This window comes from Castor canadensis, chromosome 1, assembly GCF_047511655.1.
Source record: "Castor canadensis chromosome 1, mCasCan1.hap1v2, whole genome shotgun sequence".
Lineage (NCBI taxonomy): Eukaryota > Metazoa > Chordata > Mammalia > Rodentia > Castoridae > Castor > Castor canadensis.
In genome coordinates, this window is record NC_133386.1 from 184,942,902 (window position 1) to 184,963,281 (window position 20,380).

Sequence of the window (20,380 nt, forward strand, 5' to 3'; positions counted from 1 at the left end):
GTAAAAGAGTCAAGAGACAGATTAAAAAAATGGGAGAATGTGTTTGCTAGCTATTTATCTGATAAGGGGATTAAATGTAGAACATGTAAAGAACTCAAAAAATTAAACACCAAAGGAGCATGTAATCCAATCAATGAATGGGCAAAGGAACTGACAGACACTTTTCAAATAAAGTACATATGGCCCATAATAAATACATGAAAAAATACTCAACACCCTCAGCCATCAGGGAAATACAATCTAAACCACACTGAGATTCCACCTCACCTTAGTCAGAATGGCTATCGTCAACAAAATAGCAACAAATGCTTGTGGACTGTAGTGACAAAGGAACACAGTTACTTCCAATAGGAATCCAAGTTACTTCCACCACTATGGCAATCCTCATACAGGTATCTCACAAAGTACAAAAACATACGAAGAGTGGAAGAAGATATTTGCCAGCTATACATCAAACGAAGGACTGATAACCAGAATATACAGGGAACTTAAGAAACTAAACTCTCCTAAAAATCAATGAGCCAATTAAGAAATGGGCAACTGAATTAAACAGAACTTTTCAAAAGAAGAAATTCAAATGGCCAAAAAACAAAAAAATGCTCACCATCTCTGGCCATAAAGGAAATGCAAATCAAAACCACACTAAGATTCCACCTCACTCCTGTTAGAATAGCCATCATCAAAAACACCACCAACAACAGGTGTTGGTGAGGATGTGCGGATAAAGAAACCCTAATTCACTGCTGGTGGAAATGCAAGCTGGTGCATCCACTCTGGAAAAAAATTTGGAGGCTTCTTAAAAATCTAAACATAGACCTGTCATATGATCCAGCAATCCCACTGCTGGGGATACACCCAAAGGAATGCAACACAGGTTACTCCAGAGGCAACTGCACACCTATGTTTATTGCAGCACTATTCACAATAGCCAAGTTATGGAAACAACCAAGATGCCCCACTACTTATGAATGGATCAAGAAAATGTTGTACTTGTACACAATGGAATTTTACTCAGCCATGAAGAAAAATGATATCTTATCATTTGCAGGTAAATGGATGAAACTGGAGAACATCATTCTGAGTGAGATCAGCCAGGCTCAGAAGACCAAAAATCGTGTTCTCCCTCATATGTGGACTTTAGATCTAGAGCAAATGCAGCAATGTGGTTGGACTTGGATCACAAGACAAGGAGAGAGCACATAGGGGAGATATAGGAATAGGTAGAAACCCCAAAACATGAAAGCATTTGATGTCCCCAAACGACAGAGTAACAAGAGAAGGGGATCAGTAACCAGTGTAAAAATCAGTTAGCTATGAATCAACATGGGTTGTAACACATGTATACACAAAAGCAATGCTAGGAATCTCTCTGTATAGCTATCCTTAACTCAACTAGCAAAAATGCTTTTTCTTCCTTATTATGCTTAAGTCTTTTCTTCAACAAAGTTAGAGATAAGGGCAGAACAGGTTCTGCCTGGAAGTGAGGGGGGTGGGGAAGGGGGGTAAGGGGGGAAAAATGACCTAAACAATGTATGCACATGTCAATAAATGAATAATTTTAAAAAAATGATAAAATAAAAGAAAAAAAGAATTAACAAGAAAAAAAGAGTACAGGTCCCATATCATCCAGCCATATCCCTTCTGGGTATGTACCCAAAGAATGAAAATTACCTCAGTATAGTGATACTTGTAATATCATGTTTATTGTGGCACTATTCACAGTAGCCAAATTATGGAATCAGCCTAGGTGTCCCTCAGTGGATGAATGGATAGGAAAGTGTCTACATGTACAATGGAGCTCTTCTCAGCCATTAAGAAGAGGAATACACTATATAGTTTGTAAGAAAATGGATGGAACTGAAGATTATTGGGTTAAGTGAATAAAGCAGTTGCATGAAGAGAAGTATCACCTTATATACCTGTTTTCTCTTCTTTATTGAATCTAAGGGAAAACAAAACTTGATAAAACAAAAACTTGATAAAATATTAATATTATAAAGTACTAACTTGATAAAACAAAAGTGAAAGTAGAAGGTGGACTTCTAGAGAGATAGAAGGGAAGAAAAAAGGGGAAAGGAGAGGTTTGGAATTAGGAAAAGTAACAGAGGTGGTCAATATGACAAAAGTATATTGTGTACATGTAGGGAAATGCCATGAGGAAACCTTTGTTATGTACATCATGATATGTGACAAGAAAGAGTTTTAAAATACAAAAAAATAAAATTTTAATTAAAAGAAAATAACACATCTCTTAATTCCATAGACTATAGAAGTGATTGTTCCCTGGTGTCTTAACTTTTCTCACAAATAACTTAAATTTTGCATTTCTCTATGGGGTGTGAATAGATATAAAACAGGTAGGATGCAATGTATAAAAACCATGCAAATCAATAAATAATTTAGTGTGAGCATTCTTTGAAGGGGTCTGAAGAGAGACTTTTAAGTTTTCCCTCAGGTATTCATCTTAGTATTCCCTAATACTAAACAAATGTGTCATATCATTTTACAAATAATACAAAAAGAGAAAAATTCCTTTAATTTCTAGAAAGTGTGTTTTCATTTTAAGAAATAGACTCTCAAGATCAATTTCTGGGAGAAAACCAAAACAGTTTTTAATATATACTTTTCTTTATATTTTTGAATAAAACTTTTTTCTTTAATAAGCAGTCTTTGCAAACCTGTGTCCCCCATATAAATATTTCCTTAGGCATTGTAAGATTTGAGCTCAGATCTCATATTTAGTAAATATACAGCATTCATTCTTGAATACAATTAGTAATGAAGCTTCTTTAATTAACACAAGAGATGCAAGTAAACAGATGGAACTGGAGAATATCATTCTGAGCGAGGTTAGTCAGACTCAGAAGACCAAAAAATCATATGTTCTCCCTCATATGTGGTCTTTAGATCTAGGGCAAATACAGCAATGTTGTAGGATTTGGGTTACATGAAAAGGGGAGAACATATATGGGAGATATGGGGTTAGATAAAAAATCCAAAACATGAAAACATTTGATGTCCCCACTCCAGATGAATTAATACAGAAATCTTAAAACGACAGAGGTCAACACAAGAAGGGGATCAGGAACCAGTGTAAAGATCAGTTAGAGATGAATCAACCTGGGTTGTAACACATTTATACATGAAAGCAATGCTACTAATCTCTCTGTATAGTTGTCCTTATCTCAACTACCAAAATTCTATGTCTTTTTTATTATTGCTTATCTCTACTCTTCAATGGAAATGGAGAAAAGTACATAACAGGTTCTGCCTGGAACTGAGAGGGTGGGGGAGAGGGTGGAGGCAGGGAGCAGGGGGGAGAAATGACCTAAACAATGTATACACATGTGAACAAATGAATAATAATAAAAAAGAGATTAAAACTAAAAAAGAACAAATCAGAAAGCAAGAATGAAACAGCTAATTATTTGGGGACATGGAAGTTTTGTAAACAGATTTGAGCAAGTGAATCTACACAAATTGTCTTGGAAAATCATATTGACCAAAAATTTCAGGAGAAATGTGAACTGGTTCTACAGATTCATGACCTCTCAGGGAAACTTACTTAAATTCTACTTGGAAATCAAGTGGGAAGCTCTTGCTTCTTCATTTTTCTATTTTTCTGAGACCATGTTTCAGGCAGCACTTGATAAACAGTGGGAAAATTCTTTACCCCCAGTGCCAGAGTTTCTCTTCCTCTCTCTCTTTGGTGTAGAGGGAAAAGGGGAAAACAATCTTCACACTTTGGTCCAACATTGAAGTGACTCTTTATAGAGAATAGAAAGTGGCCATGACCTAATTGCTCAAGGAAATTATATATGGTAAGAGTTATATTTCACAAACTCACATTTTTGCATTTTCAGAAAGGATTTCAAACAGAGCTGGAGGACATAGGAAAAAAGGTTTAGGCATCCACGAGGAAGGAGACCAGTGTAAACACTGAAGAGGTTTAATTTTTCAAGTTCCAATTATATATATATGTATATAAATATATACATATTCATGTTTATATATGGAGATATTTAGGGAAATCATCAGAGCAACAATGAAGAATTAAAGTATTTTGAAGAGAGTGTATTTCCATGATTTTTTCTAGAAGGAAATTGCATTAGCAAGACAGAAAAAGAATAAGTTTTTGTCGATATAATTGACATTCTTCCAATGTGAAATATCCCCATCTTATTTAATTTTTTAGAGTAAAGTGCTATGATTGGGTTGATAAAGAATACAAACATGTTTCTGATTCTGGTATACTTTGCTAATATGTTGTAGAAAATTATTGCATGAGTGAATCAATTTCACTGAAATTGAAGAATGGTATAATTTTGAAACAAGTACATGTTTTATTCTCTTAACTGTTTCCATTTTTACCTGGCTTTTTATATATAGACATGGTTTAAAGTAAAGCTTATATCAATATTTACATCTTCATTTTTTAGACATGCTGATAATAACTACCTATTCATCTCTCATGGGTAAGAAAACTTGAAATAATAGTTTGTTCAAAGGAACATAGCTAGTAGTCTGTGAAGTAGAATTGCTAGTTTTCAGTTAACTGAAATTGAACTATTTTATTCTTTGAAATTAATGTTTTCTTTGGGCTAAATATAGACTACCAGAAATAAGATAGCTTAGAGTGATCTAGTGTATTACTCATCTAGTTTGTCCTTAATATTCTTGTCTTACAATACTTGAGTGCATTTGTCAAGATCATGAAACAAACATAAGTATGTTAGTATTAAAAAACATCAGATTCAATTTTCATTTAAGTATTTTTAAATTTTATTTTTTCCACACTATATGTGTTAAATAGTAGAATTCAAAATAGAACAACAAAATGCCTTTAGGAAAATTATCTTTCAGATGATTTAAAATCAAGAACTGTGTGATCATAAACCATGATTACACTGTACTTTCTTGATGTTTTCCCAGTAATTGTGGAAATTTCTTTTATTCAAAGAAGTGTTGATTTGTTTGTATAGAATCAGTATTTTAATTAAAAATGCTATTACTCTTAGAACACCCTGAATAAAAAAGTGCAGAGTGATCAGTTATTTAATAATTATTACACTAATATAGTGTTATGTCTTCCTTTCAATCTACAAATCAATTTGATTTTCTTTGTATAATGAGACTATCTGAACTAGGAATGGATGCATGGTAGGTCCAAGTGCAATAATGAGGTATCCTAGGATTACTAAGAAAATTTGAAAGTGTATGCATCTTAACAATGTCATTTCTGCAGTGCAACCAATCCAATCAAATAACTTTCATTTGCAAATAAGAGAGTAAAGGAAAGTACTTGTCAGCCTTTGTCCTGGTAAAGCAGGAATAGGATTATAAATCTCATTCACGCTCTGGTCAATGGTTGTACAGGCTTGTGGTTCCCATACTTTTGCTCCTGGGTTTCTGATTGAATCAATGGCCTAACCTAATTCTCATGAAAATTCTTATATGTGGTCCTTCTTGTTATACCCATATAGAGAAGTGGAACTTGGGGCTTATAAAATTTACAGAACGTTAAGTGACCTGATCAGTGTCATAGAACAAGAAGAACCTGGATTTGAGCCCAGATCTGCAAGAGGCTAGAGCACTTGTCCTGTGCATATAAATATTTTATTCTACCTGCTTTGGCCCTAGTCTAAACTTACCACTGCTAAGTTGTACACTAGCCTTTTTATTGTGCAGAAGAAGGCTATTATCTGGTCCAATGACCTCCTAGAATTTGTTTTCTTCTGATGCTCTTATTTCTTTGGAGATAGCATATGAGTAGATACAGAGTTCACAATTCTGCCAACTGTTAGGAAGGAACCCAAGAACACAATAGAAATGGCTGTTTTATAAGTGAGAAGAACAGATGCTAACATACAAAATTTATTTGTTAATATTTTTAACATTAAAACTGTGTTTGTTAAGTATAAGAGGCAAGCAAAAAATCAGCTTATTTTTCTTTCAATTATACTTTTGTTCACCTACTTTTGACATCATATGTGTATGTGTGGTCATGCACATGCAAGTGTAGAGCTGTTCACACATAAAAATGCGATTGTACTGACAAATTTCTTATATGTACAGGGAAAGATACAATCACACTTTGAATCTGTGTGTACTTGTGGAAAATGAATTTGAGCTGAAGTGTTTATTTGGAGGATTCATGGCAAAGCCTTTTCTGCTTAAGGCAGCTTGATTTTAAAGATAGTGAATTGTAACTAGAATTGGTGGAAGCAGTGCACGTGCACAGCAATGGTACTCGTAGTTTTGGAGTATTCTTGGCGGGCAGATCCTGAGCTTTCTATTCAGGGTCCTGCACTTGCCACACAGGTGCTCTATCACTTAAATAATGGCCCAGCACATTTTTGTTTTAGTTGTTTTTCAGATAGGGTCCTGTGTTTTTTCCCCAAGAACACAGATCACAACTCTCCTACCTATTCTTGTGTAGCGCAGACATGTACCATCATGACGACTTGGTTGTTGAGATGTGGTCTCACTCACTTTTTCCTGGGCTAGCTTTGAGCCACAATCCTCCTGATCTCTGCCTCCTAAGAAGCTGGAATTACAGTCAGGTGCTTCCATGCCTTTAAGTTTGACACTTATAATAATCCTCAAATTGAGCAAGTAAGCTGTTTATAAATATCTGTTTTACATTGTCATATATTTGAAATCATATATCTTCAAGATACATGTTTATATTTGCTCAGAGTCATATTGTATAAATAATTTTCAAATAATACAGTATTGAGACTCTGTATTATATTCAACCCCTTGTTTCTCTTCCTTATCTATGTAGTTGTTGTCAATTTGCATACACAGGCATCTGGGCCATGGACTCTGATTCTACATCATTTGCTCTGTTTGTTTTATCAAGATGTCTGATTCACACATGACCAAAGGAATAAAAAGTGTCTGTCTCTTTTAAATGGATGGAGACCATAGGAAGGTGCCATATATTCTGAAGTTACTGTGGTGAAATAAAAATCTTGATTCCTTTCTCTATAGATCAGCAGAAAGGACATGGATGTGGGAGCCAGAGAGTCTATGGTAAATCCCCCAAAACATTATTGTTTGCTTGAAATTAACATTGCTCTTGTTAATTTCCCACCAGGTCTTGATAATAAGACCTAACATAGACTAAATACTAGGCAGTGGTTCCATGGCATTGCATTATTTGCATATTGCACCTAGTTACCATGAGAATGTGCGTTATCTCTTTAAAGTCCTGGTCACATTTTAAAATGATAAGTTAAAAGTGAAATGCCAACACTTTGTACACACTTAGCCATTGGTATGCAGTCAGGCAATTTTTTTACAGATTTTTCTGTTTTATAAAGAATGGATCAACCTATTTAAAGAGTTAAGAGAGTTCAAAGTTTTAAATATTTGAATACTAACCATGCTTTTCACATCTTAAAATGCAGTTTTTCTTCTTTTTGTGGATAAGACTATGTCTAGATAAAGGAGATCTGGTAGCCCCTCTATTCCATGTTAGGCATGGATAATAAAGTCCTTTTCCATAAGTTGGTTTTGGTTTCAGAATGATTCTCAATACTTCACGTCTGGAGTTACTAGGCAATGACTGAACCTGGCCATTGAATCATAGCTATATTTCTTCTCTTTCACATGTGGATGCCCTCCTTTTCCTAAATTGAAAACCTTACTATTGTGATGTATGTATCCATTAACTAATTTTCTCTACCGTAATTCTGCCTGATCCTCAACTACTCCTTTCAACAAATTTCTTATTTTCCTTAAGTAATGATTATGAAATCATTTAGAAAGATTTGCATAAGTATGAACCAACTAGTTGAAAACCAAGATATTATAAACTTTTTTGAAGCAAAGTGATTTTTTCGTAATTGTTAATTTGTATCTTCATTGGTTTACCTTCATCTTTTCTTTGGGAATCATGCAAAAGAATGCTTTTGTTACTGAGTTCATCCTAGTAGGAGTTTCACAGAATCCAGAAGTTCAGAACATAGTTCTTGTTGTATTTTTATTTGTCTATATTGCAACTATTGGGAGAAACCTGTTAATTACTTTGACCATTGTCTACAGCCCTGCACTGTTGCATTCCCCCATGTACTACTTCTTGGCTTTCCTGTCCTTTCTTGATGCCCGCTTCTCTTCTGTTATCACACCAAATATGATTGTGGACTCCCTCACTGAGAGGAAGACCATCTTCTTTAAAGGATGTATGATTAAGCTCTTTGCTGAACACATTTTTGCTGGGGTAGAGATGGTTTTCCCCACAGTCATGGCTTATGACTATAAAGTGGCCATTTGCAAGCCCTTGAACTACTCTTCTATCATGAACTGGAGGTTGTGTAGCACTCTGATTGGAGTAGCCTGGACAAAGGGCTTCTTGCATTCCATTGTACAAATTTTCTTCATATTCCAGTTGCCATTTTGTGGTCCCAATGTCATTGATCATTTCATATGTGACTTGTATCCATTTCTGAAATTGGCTTGTACTGACACTTATATATTTGGAATTTTGGTTATTGCTAGTAGTGATTCTATTTGTATCATAAACTTCTTGCTGCTTATCTCCTATGGTGTCATACTGATCTCTCTGAGAATCCACAGTACTGAAGAGCGAAGGAAAGCTCTCTCCACATGTGGGTAAGACATTGCTGTTGTGGTTTTGTTGTTTGTCCCATGTATTTTTATATATACATGACCTCCAACTGCCTTCTCCTTTAACAAAATTACGGCAATATTTTACTCATTCTGACTCCTTTACTCCATCCATTCATTTATACTTTCAGGAGTTAGGACATGAAAAATGCCCTGGGCAAAGTATGGAAAAGATTGGTGGTGGTTTCTGATATAAAGTAAAATTTTACAGTTACAGAACTAAAAATGTAAGAAGAAAACTGTCAATTTTTAGGCAAACACAATATTTAAGGCAGGTTCATTGTTGGTAAACATATGAAATAATTTTATAAATAAAATATTAATGTGCCATTTCTTAGAATTATGTTTTAATTTGAGATAACACTTTCCCTCTGATTTGCTAACTCATTTTTTATATGTAAATTAAAACAAGATCAACTATATGTTGCCACAAATATGATAGCATATGCAGAGATTTTGCCTATTATAATGTTAGATACTCACACTATGCTTATAAAATTTTTTACAAAAATATAAATATTTATTTGAAATTTGTAAAAGAAACTTATTCAAATTACTCTAAGTATAAAGGAGTTTCTATTTTATAGGAGGGTTCAAGTGGGAGGGAGAAGGTGAATAGAGGAGATTAAGGTGAAGGCATGTGGTTGATGGACTTCATATACTTAGATGAAACAGAATAAAGAAACCAACTGTAATTGCTTTAAGTGGGGCAGGGAGGGAGTTGAAGAGGAGAGATGATGGAGACTGTGTAACTGATGTGCAATATAATTCTAAATGAAATCTTCTTAGCTGCATAATGAACATATTCTAATAAAATTTATAAAAAGATAGGGCCTGTAATCTGGAGAGTAAAAAAAGGAGAACTTAAAAAGGAAGAGATAAGAGTGTTTATAGAACTTGAGGTTGGTCCATTTACATCTAATACATCTCATATACTATAGGAGAAATATAGTATAATTGTCCCAGTACTGCTATGGGTGAGTTTTTCTTGAGTTAGAGCTACCACCTTATACAAATCAGCTATGTGACAGGAGTTGGGGCAAATTCTATAAAAGAATCACCAATGGACCTATCTTCTTATAAAATCACAGTGAACTCTCAAGACATTATATTGCTAGCAATACCTGGCCAAAATTGTAGATCTATTCAGCTCACTTCTCCATTCCCTACAGAGGGTAGTACCCTGAGGATTGAGAGATAAAAGTAGGTTTCCACACATATGCAAATATCATAGTGTATAGCCCTGTAGAACTATTATATGCAAAATAATTTTTTTAATGATAACAAATAAAACATAGTTCTATTTGGGTAAACTTATTATTTACTCTTATTATAAATGTTAATAAAATAAAGTAGGCTCTGAAGAGTATTACGTTTATATTTACTTAGTGATGTTTATTTTCCTCACTTTATGTATCCAAATGAAAATTAATCTGTTCACATAATCATTAGTAAAGATATTACTCAACTTTAGACTCAGGTTGCTGAATACCATCTGCAGTAAATTTTATTTCGGCAGTAGAATATTTCAATTTCCCTTTGTAAATAAACCCTACTAATATTCCAATTGAGTTCTGTAGGCAAAAGCACTAAATATTCTTTCCTGTCTCTCTTCAATTTTACATGCTGGCCCCAATGTAGAAGAGCTGCAGAAGGCACATAAAATTTCATTGATATTCCATTGGAAAATGCATTAGGCACTAAGATTTGAGCCTATACTATTATGTGGACAAAATATGTGCATTTCATAGTACTGCATGTCTAACAAAGATATAACCATGTTAAGGTGCTTTTCCTGCTTCTTTTTGCTTCACCATCATGTGTCCATGAATCTCTGTCATGGCAGAGATTGTTTTTTAATGTCCTTTCTCTTCACATAGAGGTTCTTATTGTCCAGCAGCTCATTTATCACTAAGAAATACCATAAGAAATGGGGATCTGGTATTGTTGACTCAATCACCTCATGAATCTTTGAATCCAATATTGGTAATAAAGCTATTCTGACCACATTGCAGTAACCCACACAGATTCGTGCTTTTTCCATCACACACTGAAATTCAAGCACATTTTAATGATGTTCATTTCTAATGTTTCACTGTGGAATTAAATAGTAGTATGTATGATGAAGAAAATCATAATATCCAGCACTGGAGTAAAAAAACACTGAAAGGCATCTAAAGGTTTTCATTCCTAGGAGTTTAAAGAATAGAATTTTGCAAAATTATATAATAATTGTTTCTCTAGCTTTCCATATTGTACTCTATGTTTATTTTGCCTAGCTAAAGTGAAACTCATTCTAATGTTTTCAGTTATCAGGCAATTTAACTTTTGTCTTAATATTAAGTTTGCTTACTCTAATTGCAATACATATTCAAAGAATTTTGAGAGACATATTGCCAATGTTAAAAAGAGGGAATTAAAAAAGGTTTCTGTAGCTGGAGGCTGGTGGCTCACTCTTGTCATCCTACCTACTCAGGAGGCAGAGATCAGAGGAAACCGATTCAAAGACAACCCAGAAAAACAGTGCACAAGACCCTAACTTGAGAATATCCAACACAAAAAAGGGCTGGCAGAGTGGCTCAAGTGGTAGAGTGCATGCCTAGCAATTCTGAGGCTTGGAGTTCAAATTGCAGTACTCCTAGAAATCAGACTCTGGATATCTGAAAGAATATAATACTGAGCAATTTCTAACTTAAATAACTCAGAATTACACTTTGTTATATCAGAAACCAGATAAATCACTTTTCATTCTTAAAATCTCTGAATGTTTCCCCTTTCCAAGTACAGTCTTTAATTGTACTATGAATCTTATTCATCCTTGCTCTGTGGAATTTTCCTTACTACATCTACAGATTATCTTCTTTATTTTTATGTATGTTAAAATGGCATTCGCTAACATTTCTATATCATCCTTCCTAGTATTTTTTCAAAAATGCCCATAAAATGATCTTCACTTTGTTACATTCTGAATATTGCATCCATTTGATGGTCAGAGCATGTCAGTTGGTGACTTCATTACCTGTCCATGTTTTGTTGGGTTTATGCTGACACCATCTGGATGGGTGGAGTGTAATGCTTTGTGTGGCATGGTGGGGTTTAGTGTTAAAAAAGAGATTTCTATGAAGCATAACAGGTTAGTTCTGGTCCTGAAATTTGGTTTTCCTTCCCTCTCTTAATCTCTATTTCCCAGTTTATTCTAAAATGCAGAAGATAAAAAAAATTGTCTTCAAAGAGATTAGAAATTAAATGAATGAAATATGTCAAAGAAGAAAATACATAAAGAAATACATATTTCATTAAATGAACTCACATGTATGTATATTGTAAGAGTGGGAGATTTGAGTGTGAATGCTATTTGACTGGGGTAATCTGGGAGAGTTTTGATGAGGAGATGGCAGTTATACTTGTTAAGTCTCAAGTAAAAATGGAGAGTGGAGGTAATACCAAAGGGTTATAACAAACTGAAAGTTATCAGACACTGTGAGATATGGAGCACACAGGCAATAAGTCTTTCACGGTGTATTTATGCTGGGCCGAATGTGTCTAGTGTGACTGGAAGAAGAGTGGGCATATGCTCTGGGAGGAGAAGTGGAAAGCAACATGGTGGCGCAAGGAAAGGAGTTTTGAAGACCATGTGAGTTGTTCACTAGTGCAAATATCACATTGTATTTATAAGTGGTTATATGTAAAAAGTGCTCATATTCCTTTTCAGTTGTAGAAAACAGGCAAAAAAAAGAGGGTGAGGATAGAAAAAGTGAATAGTAGAGGGAGCTTTGCCAAAAAAGAAAAAAAAAGCTTCATAATATGTCTTTCATGATGCAAAGCAGGATGATAACTCACTTTTCTAAGCTGTTACACTGTGAATTTGGATTCTGACTAACTTGAGTTTTCAAAAGTGATCTTCTATTTGCCAGTGAAAGCATTTTCCACTTCATTGCCATTGCAACTTGCTTTTAATTCTCTCATCCCAAGTCACTTCACTGCTCTGATTTTAATATAGATGAATCCAAATGTGCTCACAACCAAAGAATTATGCTCTCCTTTCTGGCCCAATATGTTCAAGATGCTGTGATATTTTTATTTATCTTCTTTGTAATATTTCTTAAGGATTTGGAAATGTCATACCTAGATTCTGATCACCATAGTAAACTAGTAGGAGCCACAGTGCTAATATAGTCTCAACCACTTACCAAAAGAATTTCATAATTTAATACAATTATACAGGTAGCCAATGGAAATTTATATTTTTGAATAAGAAGATAACTTCTTATAAAGCTGGTATTTGTAATCATGATGAAAATAAACACTCTAATTACACATAGTGCATAGCCCATCTTCTATGTACTTTATACATTTTGAATTGGTGAATCTTCACAGAAACCCTAAAAAGTTGATTTTTGTTATTATATTTTACACATCAGTATCAATAGATTTTGTAGTGGGGAGAGTTTTGAGGCTTGACAATATGGCTTTAAATTATTCACTGCTTTCACAGGATAACCTAATTCTTATTTTGTTTGCATCTCTAAGAACATGGATAGGAACTTGTCTTCCTTTAATTAAATTAATAGTTCATTGCATTATATAATTTTATATTCTTCATTCTACACTTTTAACTGTCTATTACTTGTAGTAGTAAGTGGAGAGAAGGGATGTAGATAATTGCAAGAGCTATACATTTCGGCAGTGCAATGATTATGGCCTAACAAATTCAAGGGAAGAAAGAGTCACAAGATATATAGTTCTGTACATATGTTAAAAACTTTAAAATAATCATTTTGACATGACCAGAATTGAAATAATTTTTTACACTTCTGTATATTCTGGTCATCAGATTTATGTCTGTGATCATTATCAAGAAAGTATCTTTGAGAGATTCATAGGAAGCCATTACACATGGGCAGCTTGATCAATTATACATCATCATGAAAAATTATGTAAAATAAGTTACAAGGAAACTCAGAGGCATAATTTCAACATGAATAGTCTCTGCAAAGAACATTAAGAAATAATTCTTGGGCCTGATAGAGGAGAGGGATGCCTGGATAGTAAGAAAAATTCTTCAGTTACTCTGCTTGAACAGTAACTAAATAATTAAGTACTTCCCCTGCATGCAATTCTAAATATTCATCACTAAATCACTACATTTGATACCAGATAGGGAAATTCATAACACAGTATTTAGTCAAATTGCATTCATAAACACACACACATATGCAACCAATTTCATAAACAGTCCCACTGAAATTTACCTGGTTCTGCATACCGTAGGAGAGGCATTGATTTTTGACTTTATAGACAATAATTATTTCATGCATTCATACTTTCTTTCCCTTGCCTCCACAAGGAAAATGAAACATTTTCACAAAAATTGACAAGCCAATTCTAAAAATGTAACAGATTTATTCCTGTGTTTCAATAGCAGTTTTGGTAATGAAAACAATGTGACAATAAACATGGAAGAATCCATCTATTCACATCAGAACATATATGAAAGTTGTGGTTTGTTTAAATTTTGGTATATGTTGAGTAAAAACAAATTCTAAAGAAAGCTGTAAATTGCCCAGAAATTAAGGCTTCTCCCCCCATGAACTTACTATAACCTTTGTAATTTGACAAATAAGGTGCCTGCATTTTTAATCAGTGGGAAATGATGAAAGACTGGTTAAACTGTAGAACAGCATACTGAGTGGATGTATTTTCATGAACTATACATGCAACAGTCCTTCAGGATCTTAACTTTTCTCATGAATGACTTAAACTCTGCATGTTTCAATGGGATATGTTTAGACATAAAAATATGTAGGATATAATGTCTTAACACTATATAAAGCAACAGTTTGTTATGGGCCCCATCTTTCAGACAAAAGTGCTAAGAAAAATTCTTTTATTACTAGAAAGCTTGTTTATAGTTTCAAAGTTATGTATTTTCAAGATCACCATCTGAAGGAACAACATAAGATATGTTCTGAGAACCTTTGTAAATGCTACAATGTACCCTTCCCAGCACAACAATAATAAAAAAAGTTATGGGTTAACATGTATCTCTAGTTATATTTTTATATTAAATGCTTTTCTTTAATAAGCAGTCTCCTTGCTACCCTAGTTACCTAAAATACATAATTTCATTATGAATTGATGAATGAATTACTTGTCATAAAATTCAGCTCTTATGTTTAGTAAGTACACAGTTCTTTATCCCATCCCTTATACACAATATTCTATTCATGACCGTGATGAGAAATAAAAGCACCTTTAATTAATGTAAGTGATTTCTTTTTAAAGAGACAAAAAGAAAAAGAAACTTCCATTTGGGGACACAAAAGTTTTGAAACACTTGAACAAGTGAAACCACACAAAATTGTCTTGGAAAATTATGCTAACAGAGTTTTTCCACACCCTCAGGAGAAGTGAAAATCACTTTTACAAGTTCATGACCTCCCAAAGAAATGTCTTTAAATTTCAGTTGGAAATCAAGTGGGAAACTCTTCCTTCTTAACTTTTCTTGTATTCTTGATCTCATCTTCAAGACAATATTTGGAAACAGTGGGAACCCTCTCCACCTTTATTGCCAGAGAATCTATTCTGTCTCTCTTAGATGTAAATGAAAGAGTTGGAAATAGCTTTCACATTTTGCATAACACTGACTTGACTTTTCTCCACAGATAATATAAGATGGCCATTATAATATTATTCAAGGAACCAGTATGTGATGAGAATTATAACTCACAAACTCATATTCTTTTGCCTTTCAGAGAGGATCTCAAATTGTGATGGAGTTCTTGTAAATGTGGGTGTTGTGGTGATACTACCAAGTTTAATGCAAGATGTGGTCTAAGAAAAACTGTGTGTGCTTAGGCTAATTTTATAACATTTCTAGCCGAGAGATTCCTTACCTTTAATAAGATTTATCATATTACCAAGGTCAGGTGATATAGAAATGAATAAGTTATAAGTGTGAATGCATATTTGACAAGGTATAGGTAAGCTTGAAGTAAGTAGTAGCTGTTATAAAGAATATTGTATGACTGAACCAATTGCACTGAAATTTTAGAATGGGTATGAGATTTTAAGCATACTTTTAAAAGTACATATTTTGTTAACTGATTCCATTCTTTACATGAATTTTTGCATGTAGACAGAGCTTAAATAATGCTCAGATCAGTATTTACATCATCATTTTGAGTTGCACTTTGTTAGACTTGTTGATAATAACTACCTATTTATTTCTCATAGGTAAGAAAACTTGAAATATGGTGGCTTGCTCAAAGATACATAGGAAGTACTCTGAAATGTAGAGATTGCTAGTTTTCAGTTAACTGAAAGTGAGCAATTTTATTGTTTGTAATTAACGTTTCCTATGTGCTAATTATAGACTACCAGAAATAGTATAGTTTAGAGTGATCCAGTATATTAATCATCTACTGTGTCCTTAATATTTTGTCTTAAATTACCATGGGTACCTTTCTCAGGTACCCACAAACACAAGTACAGTACTATTAACTAAACACCAGAATTTATTGTTATTTAAGTATTTTTATATTTAAGTAATTTTTGCATTACTGTTTTATATACTGTTTGCTGTCAATACAGAACAGCAAAATGCCTTCAGGAAAATTACCTTTTAGATGATTTAAAATCATAAACTGTATAATCATAAAACATGAGTACATTAATACTTGCCTTTCTTGATATTTTGCCTGTAATTATGGGAATTATGTTATTTGAAAAGGTATTGATTTGTTTTTATAGAATGAGTTTTTTAGTTAAAAAATTATAGAGCACCTTGGATAAAGAAAGTGGGAAGTTATCAGTAACTTAATTATTAGACTAAGTGATTTATCTTATTTTTAACCCACAATTCAATTTGGTTTTCTTTGTACAATGAGACTGTCTGAAACAGTAATGGCCTCAAGGCAGGTCCAAGTGCAGCAATGATGTATCCTTGGATTACTAAGAAAACTTAAAAGTGTTATGCGACATAAACGCCATTTCTATACTGCAACTAATCCAATAAAATTGTTTCCATTTGCCAATAAGGGAAGAAAGGAAAGGACTTACCAGCCTTAGACCTTGTAATGCAGAAATTAGTAGTATAAATGTCATTTCTGGTCTGGCCAAGCATGTAGTGCTTGTGCTCACCACTCATCTCTCCTGGGCTTCCGACTGCACTTGTGCTTTTACATGTATGGCCTGACTGCATCAAAAAGATTCTCACCAAAAATCTTCCTATTATACCCATATATACGAGTGAAACTTCCATAACATTTAAAGAACGTTAAATAACCTGATCTGTTCCATAGAATGAGTAGAAGAGCCTGGATTTGAGTCCAGGTCTGCATGAGTCTAGCGCACTTGTCCTTGTGCATATAAGTATTTTGTCCTTCCTGCTTTGGCTCTACTCTAAATTTATCACTGCTAATCTGTACACTGATCTTCTTTATAGAATAAGATTGCTATCTGATCCAATGACCTCCTAAGGTTTGTTTCTTCTGATTTTCTTTTTTCCTTGGAGTAACATGTGAGTAGATATGGGGTTCACAGCACTGACAAGTGTTAGGAAGGAACCTGAGAGCACAATGGAAATGGCTGTTTTAAAGTGAGCAGAAGGACAGATATTAAAATGCATAATGATATGTTATTATTTTCAACATTTAAAATTGTGTTGGTTACCTCTAAGAGGGAATCTTGAAATCAGCTTATTTTTATTCAATTATTCTTCCATATTTTTCTGAAAAGCTCTGACGTATGCCTCTCATACAGCACAGATATGAGCTGCCATGCTGGCTTGTTTGTTGAGATGGGGTGTCTCTATAACATTAGGCTGGGTTAGTTTTGAACTCTAATCCTCTTGATCTCTGCTTCCTGAGAAACTAGAATTATAGGAAGGCACTTCCACGTCAGGCCTATGAGTAACAGTTTTACATTTTCAAATTTGACCCTCATAGCAATCCTTGAAGATGACCAGGTAAGTTATTTATGAACATCTCTTTTACAATGTCATGCATTTTAAATCTATATATGTTTAAGAATTTTATTTGCTTAAACAAGTTCACATTATATAAATAATTGGCAAATAATAACATCTCAAGACTGTATTATATTCAACCTCTGTTTCTCTTCCTTACTTATGCATTGTTGACAATTTGCATACATGGGCAATTGGGTCTGTGACTGAACAAAATTTGTTCTGTCTTATCAAGATGTCTCATTCACACATGATAAAAGGAATAAGGTGGAACTGCCATTTTTAGATGGATGGAGATTATAGGAAGACACCATATATTCTGAATTTATTGTGGTGAAATAAAAATCTCTACTCCTTTCCCTGTGGATCTAGTGAGAGAAGATGGATATGGAAGTCAGAGCTTCTGTGGTAAACTCCCATGGAGCATCATTTGTTTCCTTGAAATTAACACTGTTCTTTGTTAACTTTCCACCAGGTCTTGATAATAACACCCAACACAGACTGAATCCTAGGCAGTGGATCCATGGCATTTCATTATTTGCATTATTGTACTTTGTTATCATGAGAATGTGCATTGTCTCTGAAGTTCTGATCACATTTTAAAATGATGAGCTAAAAGTGAAATGCCAACACCTCCAACACACTTAGGCATTGGTATAAAGTTAGGCGACTTTCTTCAGATTTTTCTTTTTTACAAAGAATGAGTTAATCCATTAACAGTGTTAAGACATTTCAAAATTTTAAAGAAATATTTGAAGACTTACCATGATTTCTCACATCTTTAAATGCATGTTTTTCTTTTCTGTTTGCAGATGAGATTGTCTCTGAATAAAGGTTGTCTCCTAGCCCCTCTATTATATGCAAGGCATTATTAATAAATTATAGTCCTTTTCCTTTAAGTTATTTTTGGTTTGAAAATGCTTCACAATAATTCAATTGGAAGCCTCTAGGCAATGAATGAAGTTGACCACTGGATTAAGAGCTGTGTTTCCTCTCCTTCACATGTGGATGCTCTCCTTTCCCCAACTTGAAAATCTGACTAGATGATTCATATAGTTATTCACTAATAATATACTCCCTTATTTCTGCCAGATTTTCAACTGCTGCATTCAATAAATTTCTCAAATTGTGTTCTTAGTGGTAATGAAATAACTGAGATATCATTGTAGAAATATGCACCAAATAATTGAAGACTATGATGTTATAAACTGATCTGAATCAATGCAATTTTTTTATAATTGCCAACTTGTATCATCACTGTTTTATTTTCATCAATTCCTAGGAAATCATGAAAAACCAGAGCTTTGTTACTTAGTTCATCCTAGTGGGATTTTCACAGAATACAAAAGTTGAGAAAATAGTATTTGTTTTATTTTTGTTTGTCTACATTGCCACAATCAGAGGAAACATACTCATCATAGTGACCATGATATGCAGTCCTACACTGTTGGGTTCCCCCATGTGTTTCTTCTTGGTTTTTCTGTCCTTTCTTGATGCCTGCTTCTCTTCTGTCATCATAACAAAGATGATTTTGAACTCCCTCTCTGAGAAGACCATCTCCTTTGAAGGATGCATGATGTAAAGTTTTGCAGAACACGTCTTTGGTGGGGTAGAAATGATTGTTCTCATGGCCATGGCTTATAACAATTATGTGGCCATTTGCAGGCCTTTGCACTATTCTTCCATCATGAATTGGAGGCTGTGTGGCACTCTGATTGGGGTAGCCTGAATATTGGGCTTCTTGCATTCCATTATACAAATTCTCTTCACTTTCCAGCTGCTGTTTTGTGGCCCAAATGCCATTGATCATTTCATGTGTGATTTGTACCCATTACTGAAGTTCGTGTGCACTGACACTCACATCTTTGGCTTATTGGTGTTCACTAATAGTGGGTTTATCTGCATTATAACCTTTCCCTTTTTGCTTGTCTCCTATGGTGTCATCCTTTTCTCTTTGAGAAACCACAGTTCTGAAGGGCAGCTAAAACCTCTCTCCACATGTGGACCCCACATTACTGTTGTGGTTTTGTTGTTTGTCCCATGCATTTTTATATATGCATGGTCTTCTTTAGCCTTCTCCTTTGACAAAATGGTGGCAATATTTTATACCATCCTCGCTCCCTTGCTCAATCCTTTTGTTTATACTTTCTGGAAAAAAAACATGAAAAATGCCCTGAGGAAAATATTGAAGAGATTGGTAGTGGTTTCTGATATAAAGTAAAACTTCACACTTACAGAAATGTAGTTATAAGAAGAAAGAAGTCAATTTTGTAAGGCAAACATTTGTGGGATATTGATGAATGTAAGATATGAAATAATTTTGTAGATAAAATATGAATGTGGAGATTTTGGAAGTTTTGCTTCAATTTGAGATCACACATTCCCTCTGCTTTGATGATTCAGTTTTTTCATTTGTAAATTAAAACAAGATGAATTCATGTCTTGTCATAATTCTGATACAATATGGAAAGATATTTTAGCTTTTATAAAGCTTGACACTTACACTATGCTTTTTAAAATCATTTTCTTAAATATAAATATGCATAAAAATTAGCAAGAGAAGCTTTTTCAAAGTATTACAGTGAAAATTTTCTATTTGACACTCATCTCAGTGACTCTAATAAGACAGGAAGACTTAATCATGTTTATAAAGTCTGAGATAGTTTATTTATATCTGATATAGAATTAGGAGTTACTTCTTGAGGTTTCTTGACAAAGTATGACAAACAGATAGGGCATAAGAGTGAGGGTAATTCCATAGAGAGTCACCAATGGGCA

At 33.9% G+C, this 20,380-nt stretch overlaps 2 pseudogenes; both read left to right on the forward strand.

Annotated features, from left to right (window-relative positions):
• Window positions 1–7,903: 7,903 nt before the first annotated feature.
• LOC109683711 (olfactory receptor 4C15-like) lies at window positions 7,904–8,835 on the forward strand (annotated as a pseudogene).
• Window positions 8,836–18,890: 10,055 nt separating this feature from the next.
• Window positions 18,891–19,823, forward strand: LOC109683710 (olfactory receptor 4C15-like; annotated as a pseudogene).
• The last annotated feature ends 557 nt before the right edge of the window (window positions 19,824–20,380 follow it).